At 43.7% G+C, this 16,124-nt stretch overlaps 1 protein-coding gene across 4 annotated transcripts in view; it reads left to right on the forward strand.

Moving 5' to 3' along the window:
• Positions 1-738: 738 nt before the first annotated feature.
• The window catches only part of trim2a (tripartite motif containing 2a), a 258,355-nt gene continuing 242,969 nt past the window's right edge, over positions 739-16,124 (forward strand). For 3 of the 4 annotated variants that reach the window (XM_063046246.1, XM_063046249.1, XM_063046250.1), the window contains exon 1: positions 739-894. The gene's annotated coding sequence lies outside the window, so the exon portion shown is untranslated. Of the gene's footprint in view, positions 895-11,286; positions 11,476-16,124 lie in introns of those variants that run through there. The other variant, XM_063046248.1, reaches the window with a different exon arrangement.

Genomic DNA, 16,124 nt, shown 5'->3' on the forward strand with positions numbered 1-16,124 from the left:
CGCTAAAGAACAATGGCAGAATTTCTAAAAATCATGATAAAGATACTCTTACATGGAGCTTAGAAAAATAGAGGGCTATGCGGTAGGGAAATCCTAGGCAGTTTCTAGAGTAGGTTCCATGGTCGACACTACGTTGTGGGCCTAAGGATCTGTAATGTGCTGTAGATTTCTGTGTTCTATGTTATTTATACCATTAGATCATTTCTATCGGTGACCTGTACAAAATATCAGTAAATGTCTTGCCCAAGTTGCAAATTATTCATGGATTTATTTAATAATTTCTAATTGTTTTACATTAATCTTTACCGCGTAGGAGGCATCTCCATCCCAAGCACGGTACATAAAATTACCTACATCTGAGTCTGGTGCTGACATAGCTAGTTACTGGCTGACTAAAAAGGCTATTTGCTCGAAATTAAATAGTTTCCCCTTGCAGACTTGCAACACCACTCTGCCTTACCAACATGGCAATTTAAATTATGCCAGCCTCTACCCTGAACGGAAGTTTGATCTGACCGAGAAGGCTGGATTCTCCACGAAAGACTAGCGCAGATTGTTTTTTCCAAAGCTTCTCCCCTCCCCCATCATCCAGGCCCTCTGAAAAAAAGCGTTTAGAAATCGCGACTGAATACAGCCTCGGCTTTTCACTTATCTCCACCCCGTCTCCCTGGAACAATGAGCTCAGAGCTAACAGGAGACCAGTTTATTGGGTAACTACCGCCTCCCAGGCTACTGACTCCGCCTCGACTTGTTCTCGCTAAACCGGTTAGTTATGGAAGCATCGTTATAGGGCCGGCAGCTCTGTGGAATGGTTTATGCCGAGCAGAAAGGGAATGGCAACCTTGTGATTTTTCGACTGTGTAATATATGAAAAATACTAATCATGTTGTTCATGTAAGTAAGGCAAGAAATAATCTGACGTCTTTTATAATTTTGTAATGAAGGTGGTTGTTGGTCACACACTGATCAATGATGGATATATTTCGAATTTAAGCTTGCATTAAATGCAGGGTTGTTTATTATATGTATTTTCTTTAACAAAAAGTTCTAGAAGATAAATACAAATCATAGAAGCAGGTTATACGCAGATTTGCTGAAGCCTGGTGTTTTTGAGTTATGACGGCGTTGCAGTTAATTTGCCGATGATCCCTCACCATCAGCATTTACCGTTTTCAAACGTTTAAACATTGTCTTCACCGCGGAGTTTAATTTGCTATTTTACGTAATTTGATTTAACATCGTAAAGTGAAATTCAAGTTAATATGTGATGTTGTAGCCCTATTTATTTAACGGCTGTTAATTGCTGAGAGACCTTCTTTGGTTAGTTTGGGTTGACAATGCATTAATGGATTTGATTCTCCATCCTGGAGGCTGATGGGGGAATCATGTGATGAGTTTGTTGAGAATGAAAAAGGTTTGGCAAAGGGGTAGTGGGAAAGCGCAGTTCGGACTTCATCCGAGCGTGAGGGAGCTCGTAGGCCAATGCTCACTGTTATTTCTTGTTTAAAAAGGTGGAACTTTTATAAATGAGGTATAGTACCAGCCAGTTAATTGGATGCAAAAATGAAGCTAGTCTTCACTTAACCCATTAAATAATGTTCACAAGTTTTTCTAGTTGCTTCCAAATAAGAAAGCTTACAAAATAATTTTATCACATTTGCCTTGCAGGATGTTGCAAATTGCTTTAGAAACATTTGAGGCTGCTTGGAGTATAAATAATGTGTGTTAGTAAGGGGAATAAGATTGGGTTTGAGGAAAGGACTGGAAATAATTGAAGTTGCAATTGTAATTGTACTTTTTACTGCAGAGAATGAATACTTAAAAGTTCAAAGTACATTTATTATCAAAATATGTATACAGTACACAACCTCGAAATGAGTCTTGCAGGCAGTCACAAAACAAAGGAACAGAATATAAGATATTAAAACACACGAGGACTGTCAAACACCCAGTGTGTGAATTAAACAGAACACATAGTGCAAACAATAAAAAGTAAACAAATTACACAGAGAACATCAACTGCAGTTCCCCGCCCCCACAAACAGCCAAGGAGCCAGTTCAGTGCTCATGTTTGCAGGCCGATACTGCCTTGCTGAGGCAATTAAATCTTGCAGAGCAGTGAGCTGGTTTGTTCTTCCTCCTCGGCCTTGACACCTTGATCGAATTGCACAAATGGTCAAAAAAAACAGCATCACAATGAAGGTGAACTGCAGAACCTCAGACATTGAGTCCACAGCTGTAAAACACATTCAACTCTGAGGCGAGTGAGGCCCGTCCGTCCAGGAGCTGATGGCTGGCTGCAGGGCAACAACTGCTCCTGACCCAGGGAGTGCGAGACTCAAGATTCCTGCATCTCCCACCCAATGGTAGTAGTGAGAAGAGAGGAACCAGTCAAAGGTAGGCAGGTAGTGCTGAACAACTCTTTGTTTTCCATCTTTAAAAAAATTTTCAATCTTGATGCTTTAATAGAGCCGACCACAGGTTCATCTTCTGCTATCTTCTGCTTGCTTAATCCCACCCCCTCCAACGATAGCCCACTCGGCTGTACCTCCCTACTTGAGAGTCCAGATTACTCAATCCGATTTCCCCCCCCCACCCCCCAATGATTGCCCACCTGGCTGTACCTGCATATGTGAGAGTCCAGCTTGCTCAATCCCATTCCCTCCCTCCCAACAATTGCCCACCCGGCCATTCCTGCCTAATCGAGAGTCTAGCTTGCTCAATTCCCACCCCCCAACGATTGCCCACCTGGCTGTACAAGCCTACATGAGAGTCCAGCTTGCTCAAACCCACCCGAACGATTGCCCACCTGGCCATTCCTGCATACTCGAGAGTCTAGCTTGCTCAATCCACCCCCCCTCCCCCCAGCGATAGCAACTCCACTGTATCTGCCTACTTGAGTCTTGCTCAATCTCATGCCCCAACGATTGCCCACCCGGCCATACCTGCCGACTCGAGAATCTAGCTTGCTCAATCCTCCCCCCTACCAATTGTCCACCCGGCTGTACGTGCACACTAGAGAGTCTAGCTTGCTCGATCCCATTACCCCACCCCTCAACCATTGCCCACCCAGCTGTACCTGCCAACTAGAAAGTCTAGCTTGCTCAATTCCCACCCCCAACGATTGCCACCCGGCCGTGCCTGCCTATTCGACAGTCTAGCTTGCTCAATCCACCCCCAAATGATTGCCCACCTGGCTGTACCTGCCTACATGAGAGTCTAGGTTGCTCAATTCCCCCCCCCCCCGCAATGATTGCCCACCCGGCTGTACCTGCCTAATCGAGGGTTTAGCTTGCTCGATCCCAATCTCCCCTCCCAACGATTGCCCACCCGGCCGTACCTGCCTACTCGATAGTCCAGCTTGCTCAATTCCCACCCCAATGATTGCCACCTGGCCGTACCTACCTACTCGAGAGTCTAGCTTGCTCACTCCCACCCCCAGCGATGGCCACCCGGCAGTATCTTCCTACTGGAGAGTCGAGCTTGCTCAGTCCCATCCCCCCCCACCCCCCAACAATTGCCCACCCGGCCGTACCTGCGTACTTGAGAGTCTAGCTTGCTCAATCTCACCTCCAACCATTGCCCTCCTGGCTGTACCTGCCCACTTGAGAACCTAGCTTGCTCAACACCGCCCCCCCCCCGCCCACAACAATTGCCCACCCGGCCGTACCTACATACTTGATAGTCTAGCTTGCTCAATCCCATATTTGGAGTGGAATTGAGGACAAAAGCATCTGATCCTTTGATTCCCAGGTCTTCTTATTACTCTTTGCAATTTTCACTGGCATTAAAGTAACCTTACAATGTCAGTGCCTACTTTTTTGAAGAGGGAACCAAGGGAATTGATGAGGGCAGGGCAGTGGATGTTGTCTTTATGGATTATAGCAGGACTTTTCACTGATGGATGACAGCAGAGAGGATAGACATGTCCCACAAAGGAACAAGTTCTCTAATGATGGGTAAGCAACCATGGCTGACAAGGGAAGTTAAAGACTGCATAACAGCCAAGGAGAAGGCATACAAAGCAGCAAAAATGAATGGGAAGTTAAATGATTGGGAAGCTTTTAAAGTCCAGCAAAAGACATCTTTTAAGAAGGGAAAAGATGAAATATGAGGGCAAACTAGCCTATAATAAAACATAGGATACCAAAAGTTTTGTCAGTTATATAGAGAGTACGAAGGAGGTGAGAGCTTATATTCAACCATTGGAAAATGATGTTGGTGAGGTAGTAATGGGGGCAAAGAAATGGCAGATGAACTTGATGGGCATTTTGCATCTTGCTTCACTGTGGAAGACACTTGCAGTGTGCCAGAGGTCCATGACTGGGAACAGGAGTGAGTGCCATTGCTATTACAAAGGAAAGAAGTGCTAGGCAAACTGAAAGATCTTGAGGTGGATAAGTCATCTGGACCAGATGGACTACATCCCAGAGTCCTGAAAGAAGTATCTGAAGAAATAACAGATGCATTGGTCATGATCTTTCAAGAATCACTTGATTCTGGTAAGGTCCTAAAGGACTGGAAAATTTCAAATGTCATTCCACTCTTGAAGAAGGGAGGAAGACAAAAGAGAGGAAATTATAGGCCAACAACAGGAATTCTGCAGATGCTGGAAATTCAAGCAACATACATCAAAGTTGCTGGTGAACGCAGCAGGCCAGGCAGCATCTATAGGAAGAGGCGCAGTCGACGTTTCAGGCCGAGACCCTTCGTCAGGACTAACTGAAGGAAGAGTGAGTAAGGGATTTGAAAGCTGGAGGGGGATGGGGAGATGCAAAATGATAGGAGAAGACAGGAGGGGGAGGGATGGAGCCGAGAGCTGGACAGGTGATAGGCAGAAGGGGATACGAGAGGATCATGGGACAGGAGGTCCGGGAAGAAAGACGGGGGGGGGAGTGACCCAGAGGATGGGCAAGAGGTATATTCAGAGGGACAGAGGGAGAAAAAGGAGAGTGAGAGAAAGAATGTGTGCATAAAAAAGAATAACAGATGGGGTACGAGGGGGAGGTGGGGCCTAGCGGAAGTTAGAGAAGTCAATGTTCATGCCATCAGGTTGGAGGCTACCCATACGGAATATAAGGTGTTGTTCCTCCAACCTGAGTGTGGCTTCATCTTTACAGTAGAGGAGGCCGTGGATAGACATGTCAGAATGGGAATGGGATGTGGAATTAAAATGTGTGGCCACTGGGAGATCCTGCTTTCTCTGGCGGACAGAGCGTAGATGTTCAGCAAAGCGGTCTTCCAGTCTGCGTCAATTATAGGCCAGTTAGCCTAACCTCAGTGGATGCGAGAGTGTTGGAGTCTTTTATTAAGGATGAAGTTTCAGGGTACTTAGAGACCAATGACATGATAAGTCAAAGTCAGCATGGTTTCTGTAAACGAAAATCATGCCTGACAAATCTGTTAGAGTTCTTTGAGGAAGTAACAAGCAGTGTGGATGAAGGAGAGGCAGTGGATGTCATTAACTTGGATTTTCAGAAGGCATTTGATAAGGTGCCAAACATGAGGCTGCTTAACAAGATAAAATCCTATGGTGTTACAGGAAAGATACTGACATAGATAGAGGAATGGCTAACAGGCAGGAGGCAGTGAGTGGGAATAAAAGGGCCTTTTCTGATTTGCTGCCATTGACTAGTGATGTTTCTCAGGGGTCAGTATTGGGACCATTGCTTTTCACATTTTTTGTCAATGATTTAGATAATGGAATCGATGGCCTTGTGGCAAAGTTTGCAGATGATAGAAAGATAGGTGGAGGGTAGGTAGTGCTGAGGAAGCAAACCAATTGCAGCAGGACTTAGGCAAATTGGAAGAATGGGCAAAAAAGTGGCAGATGGAATACAGTGTTGGGAAATGTATGATAATGTATTTTGGTAAAAGGAACTATCACGTGGGCTGCTATTTAAATGGGGTAAAGGTTCAAACATCAGAGGTGCAGAGGGACTTAGGAGTCCTCATGCAAGACTCCTGGAAGATTAATGTACAGGTTGGAGTTTTGGGCCCCATATCTCAGAGAGGATGTGTTGTTATTGGAGAGAGGAGTCCAGAGGAGATTCATGAGAATGATTCTGGAAATGAAACATGGGAGCGTTTGGAAGCTTTGGCCCTATACTCACTGGAATTTAGAAGAATTAGATTAGATTATGAGGACACTCAGTCCTCGTTTATTGTCACTTAGAAATGCATGCATTAAAAAATGATACAATGTTCCTCCAGAAAGATATCACAGAAACATAGGACAAACCAAGACTAAAACTGACAAAACCACATAATTATAATATATAGTTACAACAGTGCAAAGCAATACCGTAATTTGATAAAGGGCAGACGATGGGCACGGTAAAAAAAAGTCTCAAGTCCTGATAGCCCCATCATCTCATGCAGATGGAAGCATCGCAAACTTGCCGATGCATTGGAAGCACCCGACCGCAGCCGACTCTGAGTCTGTCTGAAAACTTTAAGCCTCCGACCAGCCCTCCGACACTGAGCACCATCTCTGCTGAGCGCTTTGACCCCGCCCCGGCCACCGAGCAACAAGCAAAGCCGAGGACTCGGGCCCTTCCCCTCCGGAGATTCTGGATCACACAATAGCAGCGGCAGCTAAATAGGCATTTCAGAAGTTTCACCAGATGTTCCTCCGTGCTCTCACGTCTGTCTCCATCAAATCAGGATTGTGCACGGCACCCTACTTGACAGATAACAGATATCATTCACCGGAGTGGCCGCTGCAAGCTGTGTCACGTCGCCATCTTCTCCTCCCTTGCGTGGGGATCTGATTAAAATCTACTGAGTGTTGAAAGGACTAGATGGGGTGGATGTGGAGATGATGTTTCCTATGTTGCGGTATCCAGAACTAGAGGACATAGCTTCAAAATTGAGGGGCAATCCTTTAGAACAGAGGTACGGAGGAATTTTTTTAGCCAGAGAGTAGTGGATCTGTGGAATGTTCTGCCACAGACTGCTATGGAGGCCATGTACATGGGTATATTCAAAATGGAAGTTCATAGTTCCTTGATTGGTCAGGGCATCAAAGGATATGGCGAGAAGGTAGGTGAATGGGGTTGAGTGGGATCCAACATCAGCTATGATGGAATGGCAGAGCAGACGCAATGGGTTGAATGGCCTAATTCTGTTCTTATGTCTATAGTCCCTCATGGAAGTCAAGTCATAGCCACAGGCTCCTAAGCATAGATACAGACCCCTCAGCCTACTACCAGCCCATGCCAGCTAAGATTCCAGTTTGAATTGGTCCTGTTTGCCTGCATTGTCTGAGAGAATAGTCTGGAAATCTAGGTGAGCCTGGGAGGACTAGCTAAATGGGCAGAGGATTGGCTTGATGGTTGGAAGCAGAGAATGGTTGTTTCTCAGACTGAAGGCCCATGTCTAGTGGTGTGCCGTAGGGATTGTTGTTGGACATTCATATAAACCTTGTCAAGGAAGATTACAAGACATGGTTAGAAAGTTTCCAGATAACACTAAAATAGGTAGTATTATGGAAAAATGAAGGTTCAGAATTTACAGAAGAATCTTGTCCAGCTAGGTACAATATATGTACTGAAGAATGGCAAATGGTGTTCCATTCTGACAAATGCCAGTTGCTGCATTTTGGGAAGTCGCACCAAGATATGACTTGTACAGTGCAGGATAGGATCTGGAGAGTGCTGGAAGCAGATAACTTTAGAGTATAATAGATAGTTCCTTAAAGTAGTGTCACAGTTGGACAGGGTGAAGAAGAGGTATTTTAGGATGTTGGCCTTCAGGATAGGAGTTTGTTGCAGTTGTGTAAGACATTAGTGAGACCTCAGAATTGCATAACATGTTGAAGGAAAGACATTATTAAACTGGAACAAGTGTAACTACTGAGCTAATTGTGCAGGCAGGTTCTGGACCTCTGAGACAGGCCATCAGATGATGTTATAACATTTTATTAACAAACAGAAGTTTTGTTAAAAATGTTGTACATAGAAAGGCAAGTCCATTTTCAAACAAAATCCAGTTCCCGAGTTACCGCTGGATTGGATGGAATCCCATTTGCGAGTTACCCACTGGATTGAATGTAATCCGCTCCTGAGTTACCCACTGGATCGAATGGAATCCGCTCCCGAGTTACCCACCGGATCGAATGGAATCCCGTTCGCAAGTTACCACCGCATCGAATGGAATCCCGTTCCCAAGTTGCCCATCACATCGAATAGAATCCTGTTCCTGAATTACCCACCAGATCGAATGGAATCCTGTTCCCGAGTTACCCACCAGATTGCATGGAATCCCATTCCCGAATTACCACTGCCCCCCCAACCCCATATCCCCTCCCCCCTGTCGACCTCCAAGGGTGTATGTAATACTTTGTTTAGTGATTTTGTCTAATCTGTAAACCAAGTTGGGTGTATGCAGAAAATGTGAAATTAAAATATGTACTTATATTATCATGTTTATTCTATTGCAACTTTAAGCAAGTCTACAGGGAGTTTGGTCTCATCAAGTAGGACATCAATAGCGTAGCTCTTTAGCAGCCAGCCTGCTAGTTTAAATAATGTTAGCTATGCTAATGAACGAAAGACACCTGTTAAACTCACCTCAACATGTCTTTTACATTTTAACCCACCATGGACAATAGAAAAGTCACTGTTGCAAACAGTGCAGCGAGCAACACTGTCATTATTTTTGAGGTCGACTGTAAAGCCCGCCCACAGAAAAAACTGATAGGTCTACTTAGCAGGGGTCCGCAATCGTTTTTGCACTGCAGACCGGTTTAATATTGACAATATTCTTGCGGACTGGCCGACCGGGGGCGGGGGTGTTGATCACAACTGGAATATAAGTGATAAGTCAATTGCATCATAACATTTTAAGTGACGTTTGGATATTAAACACACAGCGCATATTTTCCCCGTATGGACATATAAAATCATTGCAACACACCAATATCGCTGAATCAGTGCGAGCCCTGGGCTTGTTTTCCTGCAACAAGACGGTCCCATCGAGGGGTAATGGGAGACAGTGATACTCGAAGGGGGTTCCTTATGTCCAGTCTATTCCGCAATTTAGTTTTCGTTGCATTCATTGCAGAAAACTCCGCTTCGCAGCGATATGATGTTGGAAATGGAAGCAACGTCTTCAGTGCTTTTGTGGCTATCTCAGGATATTTAGCCTTGACTTTGATCCAGAATGCCAGCAGAGATGTTACGTCAAACATACTTTTCAGCCCGCCGTCGTTTGCAAGCTCGAGGAGCTGATCTATTCCCGCACTGACATGGATGATTCACCGGGGACATTCACAAGTGGGTCATGGACCCATTCCTTTGCATGTCTCGGGTCACTGATGTTCAAATTCAACAGTGTGTGATAGGAAATGAGGAAAAGTGCAGCTGACTTATATTGTTTCCTCGTGACTTGGTGGTTGGGGGCCACTCTTAGCACGAAGAGAGACCAATCAGGATGCTTGCTCTCCCTCTCCCTCTCAAAAAAGTCTATTTCCGGGATATTGTATATAATTTCCGGGCGTCAGGGAGCCATTATCGATATGCGGGAGACTCCCAGAACTTCTGGGAGAGGTGGGATGTCTGAAAATGCATCAGTGCAGTCAAGTGTGTTAAATAAAGTTGCTACACCAGTATAACAAAGCACATGGAGATTTCGGACTAGCCACATGTGCACAGCAATCTTTTAAGGCAACCTGTCGAGGGGCCTTTAACGCCTTCTTCCTTCCAGCTGGAAACAACAGGCACAATTCTCAATTCCACCTGGTTACAGTAGATTGGGAAAACAATTTGGCGGGACCTGAGAGACTGAGATACCGGGAGAGGTTAGGCAGGCTAGGACGTTAATTGTTAAAGCGTAGAAAATCTTATTGAGGCATGTGAAACCATGACAAGCATACAACTGGTGAATGCACACCGAAAGGAATTGAGAACACTGGGCTTAGGTTTAAAGTGGGAGGGGCAAAGATTTAAAAGGGACCTGAGGGGTTTCTTTGAAAGGCATGTGAAAGAAATTGCTAGAGGATGTGGTTGAGGGAGGTATGATGACAAACAGTTAACAAAAGGTATGTGAAAGAAGTTGCTAGAGGATGTGGTTGAGGGATGTTGAAGAACATTGGTTGAGGTATGATGAAGAACATTTAAATGACATTGGGACAGGTGCATGGATAGGAAAGTAAGAGATGGATTTTGGCCAATCAGATATGTGAGATTAGCCTAGATAGCCATTCTAATTCAACATGGATGAGTTGGGCAAAGGGCCTGTGTTACCCTCACTTTTGTGAAATTGGCTGATGAGCAAGGCATTCAATTATAAGATTCATAGAATGGTGTTGTCCTTGTCTAAAATGACTTTGAAACTATTGTGTTTTGTGTTCTCATGGTGGTTGTCATTTAGCTCAGTGGGTTTTCAGTAGATTGCAATGGGGTTGGAACAGCATTTCCAGATCAAACAAGACTGCCCAAAGACAGCATTTTCTTATGGGTGCCATGACACCAGAAATAGGTAAAATGTTTCTATGTTGTCTAAACCAATTTATTCTGCTCGGTTTCCAGCTGTGTAGTGTCAATTTGAGAAAGAATTCCTCAGCCAGTATATTTGAAAAGAGAAATAGGACGAGTAAGCTAGAAATCAAAGAACCTACCTAAAAAAATTCATTTTTATTTCCTCCTGCTTTTTGCAAAGCTGCTCAAAACCTTAGATGCTTAAATAAATTCAATCGTATTTGTAGATCATAGAAACATAGAAAACCCACAGCATAATACAGGCCCTTTGGCCCACAAAGCTGAGCCGAACATGTCCTTACCTTAGGAATTACCTAGGGTTACCCATAGCCCTCTATTTTTCTGAGCTCCATGTACGTATGTACCTATGATCTGATGTGTTTTGGCTGGAAAATTAGAATATTTTGCTTTTTATAAGACAGGTTTGGCATTTTAAGTGTATTGTGATAGCAAAAGCAGATTAAAATTCAAAATAGATCATAAAATAAACTGTGGATTTACCTTTTAGAGTCCCTAAGAATTTTATGCATCTGTGTAAGAAGGCATTAAAAATAGTATCCTATTGTTCTCAAGTAAATTCTGTATGTATGTAGATGTTCATTAAAAGCTACATCTGATGGGCTTTGGCCAAATGAAATTCACTCGTATAATCTGATCAAATTCAAATACTTGGTGGGCATTTAATATCTGAATATCTGAATGTTGATTGACAGCAGAACAGCAAATCTCTTTTCAGCTGACTGCTGCAGCCCTATCCCAGCATCCTTCGCATGATTTGCTGCAGTCTGTTAGCACAGCAAGAAAGATACATCAAGTAAAAAATCTTGTTTAAGGACTTTTGGGTCTTAACACGGCTTTAGAAAAGTGGTTACTATAACAGATAAAAGTAGCCACGTTTCTGTTATCTTTGTTTTTCTTTGTCCTCTTAATATGTATATGAAGCATCACTGCGTGAAGAAAGATATGCCTTTGCTCTAAGAATGGCTGTGTTATGGTAGGAATTGCATGTTATTGAAATGAAATTCAACACAATAGGTGGAAACAAGATCTGATTAGCTCATGGCTATTTAAAAGGGTATATCTGTAAATATTACTGGATTATTTAATTGATGTAGCGCATTGGACACTTCTGTGGATATACATTTCTATACGAGTATGGGTAGGATTTATTGGTAAATAATACATTATTGCTGGCTTCTGCATTTTGCAAGGAGATGACTTTGATGTATTGGTATATTTCCATCGTCCGGATTTTTAAAAAAATTGTAATTTGCCTATGTAAAATTTATTTTGCAATTGTTATCATTTATTTTGTCAGCATATATCAGAGCAGTGATGTCAGTTCCTCAGAATAACCTCGGTAATAATTCCTGCTAAGTAAGTTTCATCAGCAAGTTTAATCTGGCATACTTAGGTTAAATCAATACAAGCGTGAAGCCTGAAGTGTTGCTTAATCCTTTATTGCTTCCAGCTATTTGTCATTTTACAGATATTCAAAGTAAAGAATGGTCATAAAAATGTTCTACAAGTATAGATATGTATTTTTAAATCTCCCATAATCCAACATGTTTGGGACTTTGGAGGTGCTGGATGATCAGATATTGCAGGTTTGAAGTGTTATTACAGTTAATACTCCATAACAGTTTAATGTTTTTAGTTTGTATGTTTCACAACGGAATCATAATTTATGCAGGATTTTGGTGCATTTTAAATTGGTGTGATAAGCAAGCCGCTGGCACATCAAATGCTGAACGGTTTGGTTTTTACAAATCATCAGGTGGCAGATTGTCAGAGTTTTACTGTTTATTTATTTCCATTGATACTGCTTGAGTTCTGTTGATTTGGATTTCCAGCATCTGCAGACTTTCTTGTGTTTATAATCCATATACTGTTGGGGGAGGAAAATCTCAGTGGAGTGGTCAGATCTCTGGCTCTCTGAATCAGAAGGGAAGGGGGGGGGGAGAAGAGGCAAGATGTGCTGATAGGAATTTGTTAGTTAGGGGAACAGAAAGGAGGTTCTGTGGATGAGATTCCCAGATGGTAATTTGCCTCCTGAATGCCAGGATCCGGGGCATCTCAGATCCAGACTTCAGCACGTTTAAGTGGGAGGGTGTACAGCCAGAGGTTGTGCTCCAATGACATGGGTAGGAAGATTGAAGAGGTTCTGCAAAGTGATTTCAGAGAGTTTGGTGCCAGGTTAAAGGACAGGGTCTCCAGGGTTGTGATCTCAGGATTGCTACCCATGCTATGTGCTAGTGAGGCTAGGACTAGGAAGATCATCCAGTTTAACATGTGGCTAAGGAGTTGGTGCAGAAGGGAGGGCTTAAGATTTTTGGACCATTGGATTGTCTTCCAGGGAAGGTGGGACTTGTTCAGAAGACATCATTTGCACCTGAACTGGAGGAGGACTAATATCCTAGCAGGAAGATTTGCTAGTGTAACACGACAGAGGTTTAAACTGGAATTGCAGGGAGATGGGAACCAGAGTGCCAGAGCAGTGGATGTTGTCTACTTGGGCTTTAGCAAGGCATTGGACAAGGTCCCGCATGGGAGGCTGGTCTGAAAGGTTCAGTCACTTGGCATTTGAATGTAGTAAATTGGCTTTGTGGAAGACACCAAGAGTGGTCGTAGATGATTGCCTCTCTGACTGGAGTCCTGTGACTAGTGGAGTGCCATAGGGATCAGTGTTGGGTCCATTGTTGTTTGTCATCTATATCAATAACCTGGATGATAATGTGGTGAACTAGATCAGCAAATTTGTGGATGAAACCAAAATCAGGCTGTACTGGACAGCAAGAAAGACTATCAGAACTTGCAACAAGATCTTGACCAACGGAAAAAGGATTGAAAAATGTCAGTTGGAATTTAGTGTTGCACTTTGGTAGGACCAATCAGTGTAGGTCTTACACAGTGAATGGTAGGGTACTGGGAGTGCAGTAGAATAAAGAGATCAGGAATACAGGTCCATAATTCATTGAAACTGGTAGCAGACATAGGTAAGGTTTATAAAGAAATCTTTCAGCTCATTGGCCTTCATAAATCAAAGTTTTGAGTCCAGGAGATGAGATGTAATGTTGAAGTTGTATAAGACATTGATAAGGCCTAATTTGGACTATAATGTGCAGTTTTGTCTGTCTACCTGCAGGAAAGACGTAAATAAGGTTGAGGATATTTATAAGCATGTTTCTGGGTCTGGGGGACCTGAGTTATCAGGAAAGATTAAGTAGGTTAGTACTTTACTCCTTGGAATATAGAAGATTTGATAGAGGTATACAAAATTATGAGGATTATAGATAGGGTAAATGCAAGAAAACTTTTTCCACTGAGGTTGGGTGGGATGACAAGCAGATGTCATGGGGTAAAGGTGAAAAGATTAAGGGGAACATGAAGGGAAACTTCTTCACTCAGAGGATCATGAGAGTGTGGAATGAGCTGCCACGCAAGTGGTGCATATGAGCTTGATTTCAATGTTTGAGAAGCTTGGATAGGTACATGGATGATAGAAGTATGGTGAACTATGATCGGGGCACAGGTCAATGGAGCTAGTCCATTTAAACAGTTCGGCATGGACTAGATGGGCCAAAGGGCCTGTTTCTGAACTCTGTTTTTCTGTGACTGTGACTCTTAACCTTGGGACATCTCAAGTGCTTCACAGTCAGAAGTACTTATAAAATATCAAGTTTAATGATAATTCAACCGTACATTAATACAGCTGAATGAAACAGTATTCCAGCAGGGCAAGGGTGCAAAACATACACGGCACAAGGCATACACTCTACATGCAAACATGTAGTCATGCAAAAAATACATATAGCTGAGGTCCCAGAGTGACACATCCTGCAAATGAATATGATTCCTAGCATTCCATTGATGAACGCATGTATGCACTAAAGTGATGGGAGAGGCTACCCCCCCCCCCCCCAAATAAGCACTGGACACCACAGTTCTGCATTTTCTCTCCCGGACTGCAGCAGCAAGGAAGCCCGTGGCTTGAGGTCTTGTCCTTGCCATATTGGGGGTAAGGTATTGGTGTGGGTGGAGAATTGGTTAGCAGACAGGAAGCAAAGAGTGGGAATAAACGGGACCTTTTCAGAATGGCAGGCGGTGACTAGTGGGGTACTGCAAGGCTCAGTGCTGAGACCCCAGTTGTTTACAATATATATTAATGACTTGGATGAGGGAATTAAATGCAGCATCTCCAAGTTTGCGGATGACACGAAGCTGGGTGGCAGTGTTAGCAGTGAGGAGGATGCTAAGAGGATGCAGGGTGACTTGGATAGGTTGGGTGAGTGGACAAATTCATGGCAGATGCAATTTAATGTGGATAAATGTGAAGTTATCCACTTTGGTGGCAAAAATAGGAAATCTGAATGGTGGCCGATTAGGAAAAGGGGAGGTGCAATGAGACCTGGGTGTCATTATACACCAGTCATTGAAAGTGGGCATGCAGGTACAGCAGGCGGTGAAAAAGGCAAATGGTATGCTGGCATTTATAGCGAGAGGATTCGAGTACAGGAGCAGGGAGGTACTACTGCAGTTGTACAAGGCCTTGGTGAGACCACACCTGGAGTATTGTGTGCAATTTTGGTCCCCTAATCTGAGGAAAGACATCCTTGCCATAGAGGGAGTACAAAGAAGGTTCACCAGATTGATTCCTGGGATGGCAGGACTTCCATATGAAGAAAGACTGGATGAACTGGGCTTGTACTCGTTGGAATTTAGAAGATTGAGGGGGGATCTGATTGAAACGTATAAGATCCTAAAGGGATTGGACAGGCTAGATGCAGGAAGATTGTTCCCGATGTTGGGGAAGTCCAGAACGAGGGGCCACAGTTTGAGGATAGAGGAGAAGCCTTTTAGGACCGAGATTAGGAAAAACTTCTTCACACAGAGAATGGTGAATCTGTGGAATTCTCTGCCACAGGAAACAGTTGAGGCCAGTTCATTGGCTATATTTAAGAGGGAGTTAGAAATGGCCCTTGTGGCTAAGGGGGTCAGGGGGTATGGAGGGAAGGCTGGGGCAGGGTTCTGAGTTGGATGATCAGCCATGATCATAATAAATGGTGGTGCAGGCTCGAAGGGCCAAATGGCCTACTCCTGCACCTATTTTCTATGTTTCTATAACAGAGGTCATGCTGCTCCCCTGCCATCTATTGAACCCAACAGACAAGGGAAATGGGCCTGTAGCATCGTAAATGATCAATGTTCAACAGAGTCTTGTAATGGTGATCACCCACCCTTAAACTGTACCCCGCCTTCACACACCAACTTTGGTGCCTTCCTGTAGCAGGCAGCAACAGTGGTCCGCACCAAGTCCAGCTCTTCCACCAAAGAGCGGCTTGTTGATGGGGTAGACCTGCAGTACCCAAAGTTCTTAAGGTCCAGTGTTGTTTTGCAATCACTCTGAGCACCGCTGCCCCACAAGGCTTTGTACTCGGCCCCCTGCTGTACTCACTGTACACCCATGATGGTGTAGCCAAGTTTCCATCAAACTCAATATATAAGTTTGCTGATGACACTACAATTGTAGACCATATCTCGGGTAATGATGAGTTTGAGTACAGAGAGGAAGTTAAGAACCTGGTGGCATGGTGCGAAGACAATAACCTATCCCTCAATGTCAGCAAGATGAAGAAATTGATT

The sequence above is a fragment of the Mobula hypostoma genome, chromosome 4, assembly GCF_963921235.1.
Source record: "Mobula hypostoma chromosome 4, sMobHyp1.1, whole genome shotgun sequence".
Lineage (NCBI taxonomy): Eukaryota > Metazoa > Chordata > Chondrichthyes > Myliobatiformes > Myliobatidae > Mobula > Mobula hypostoma.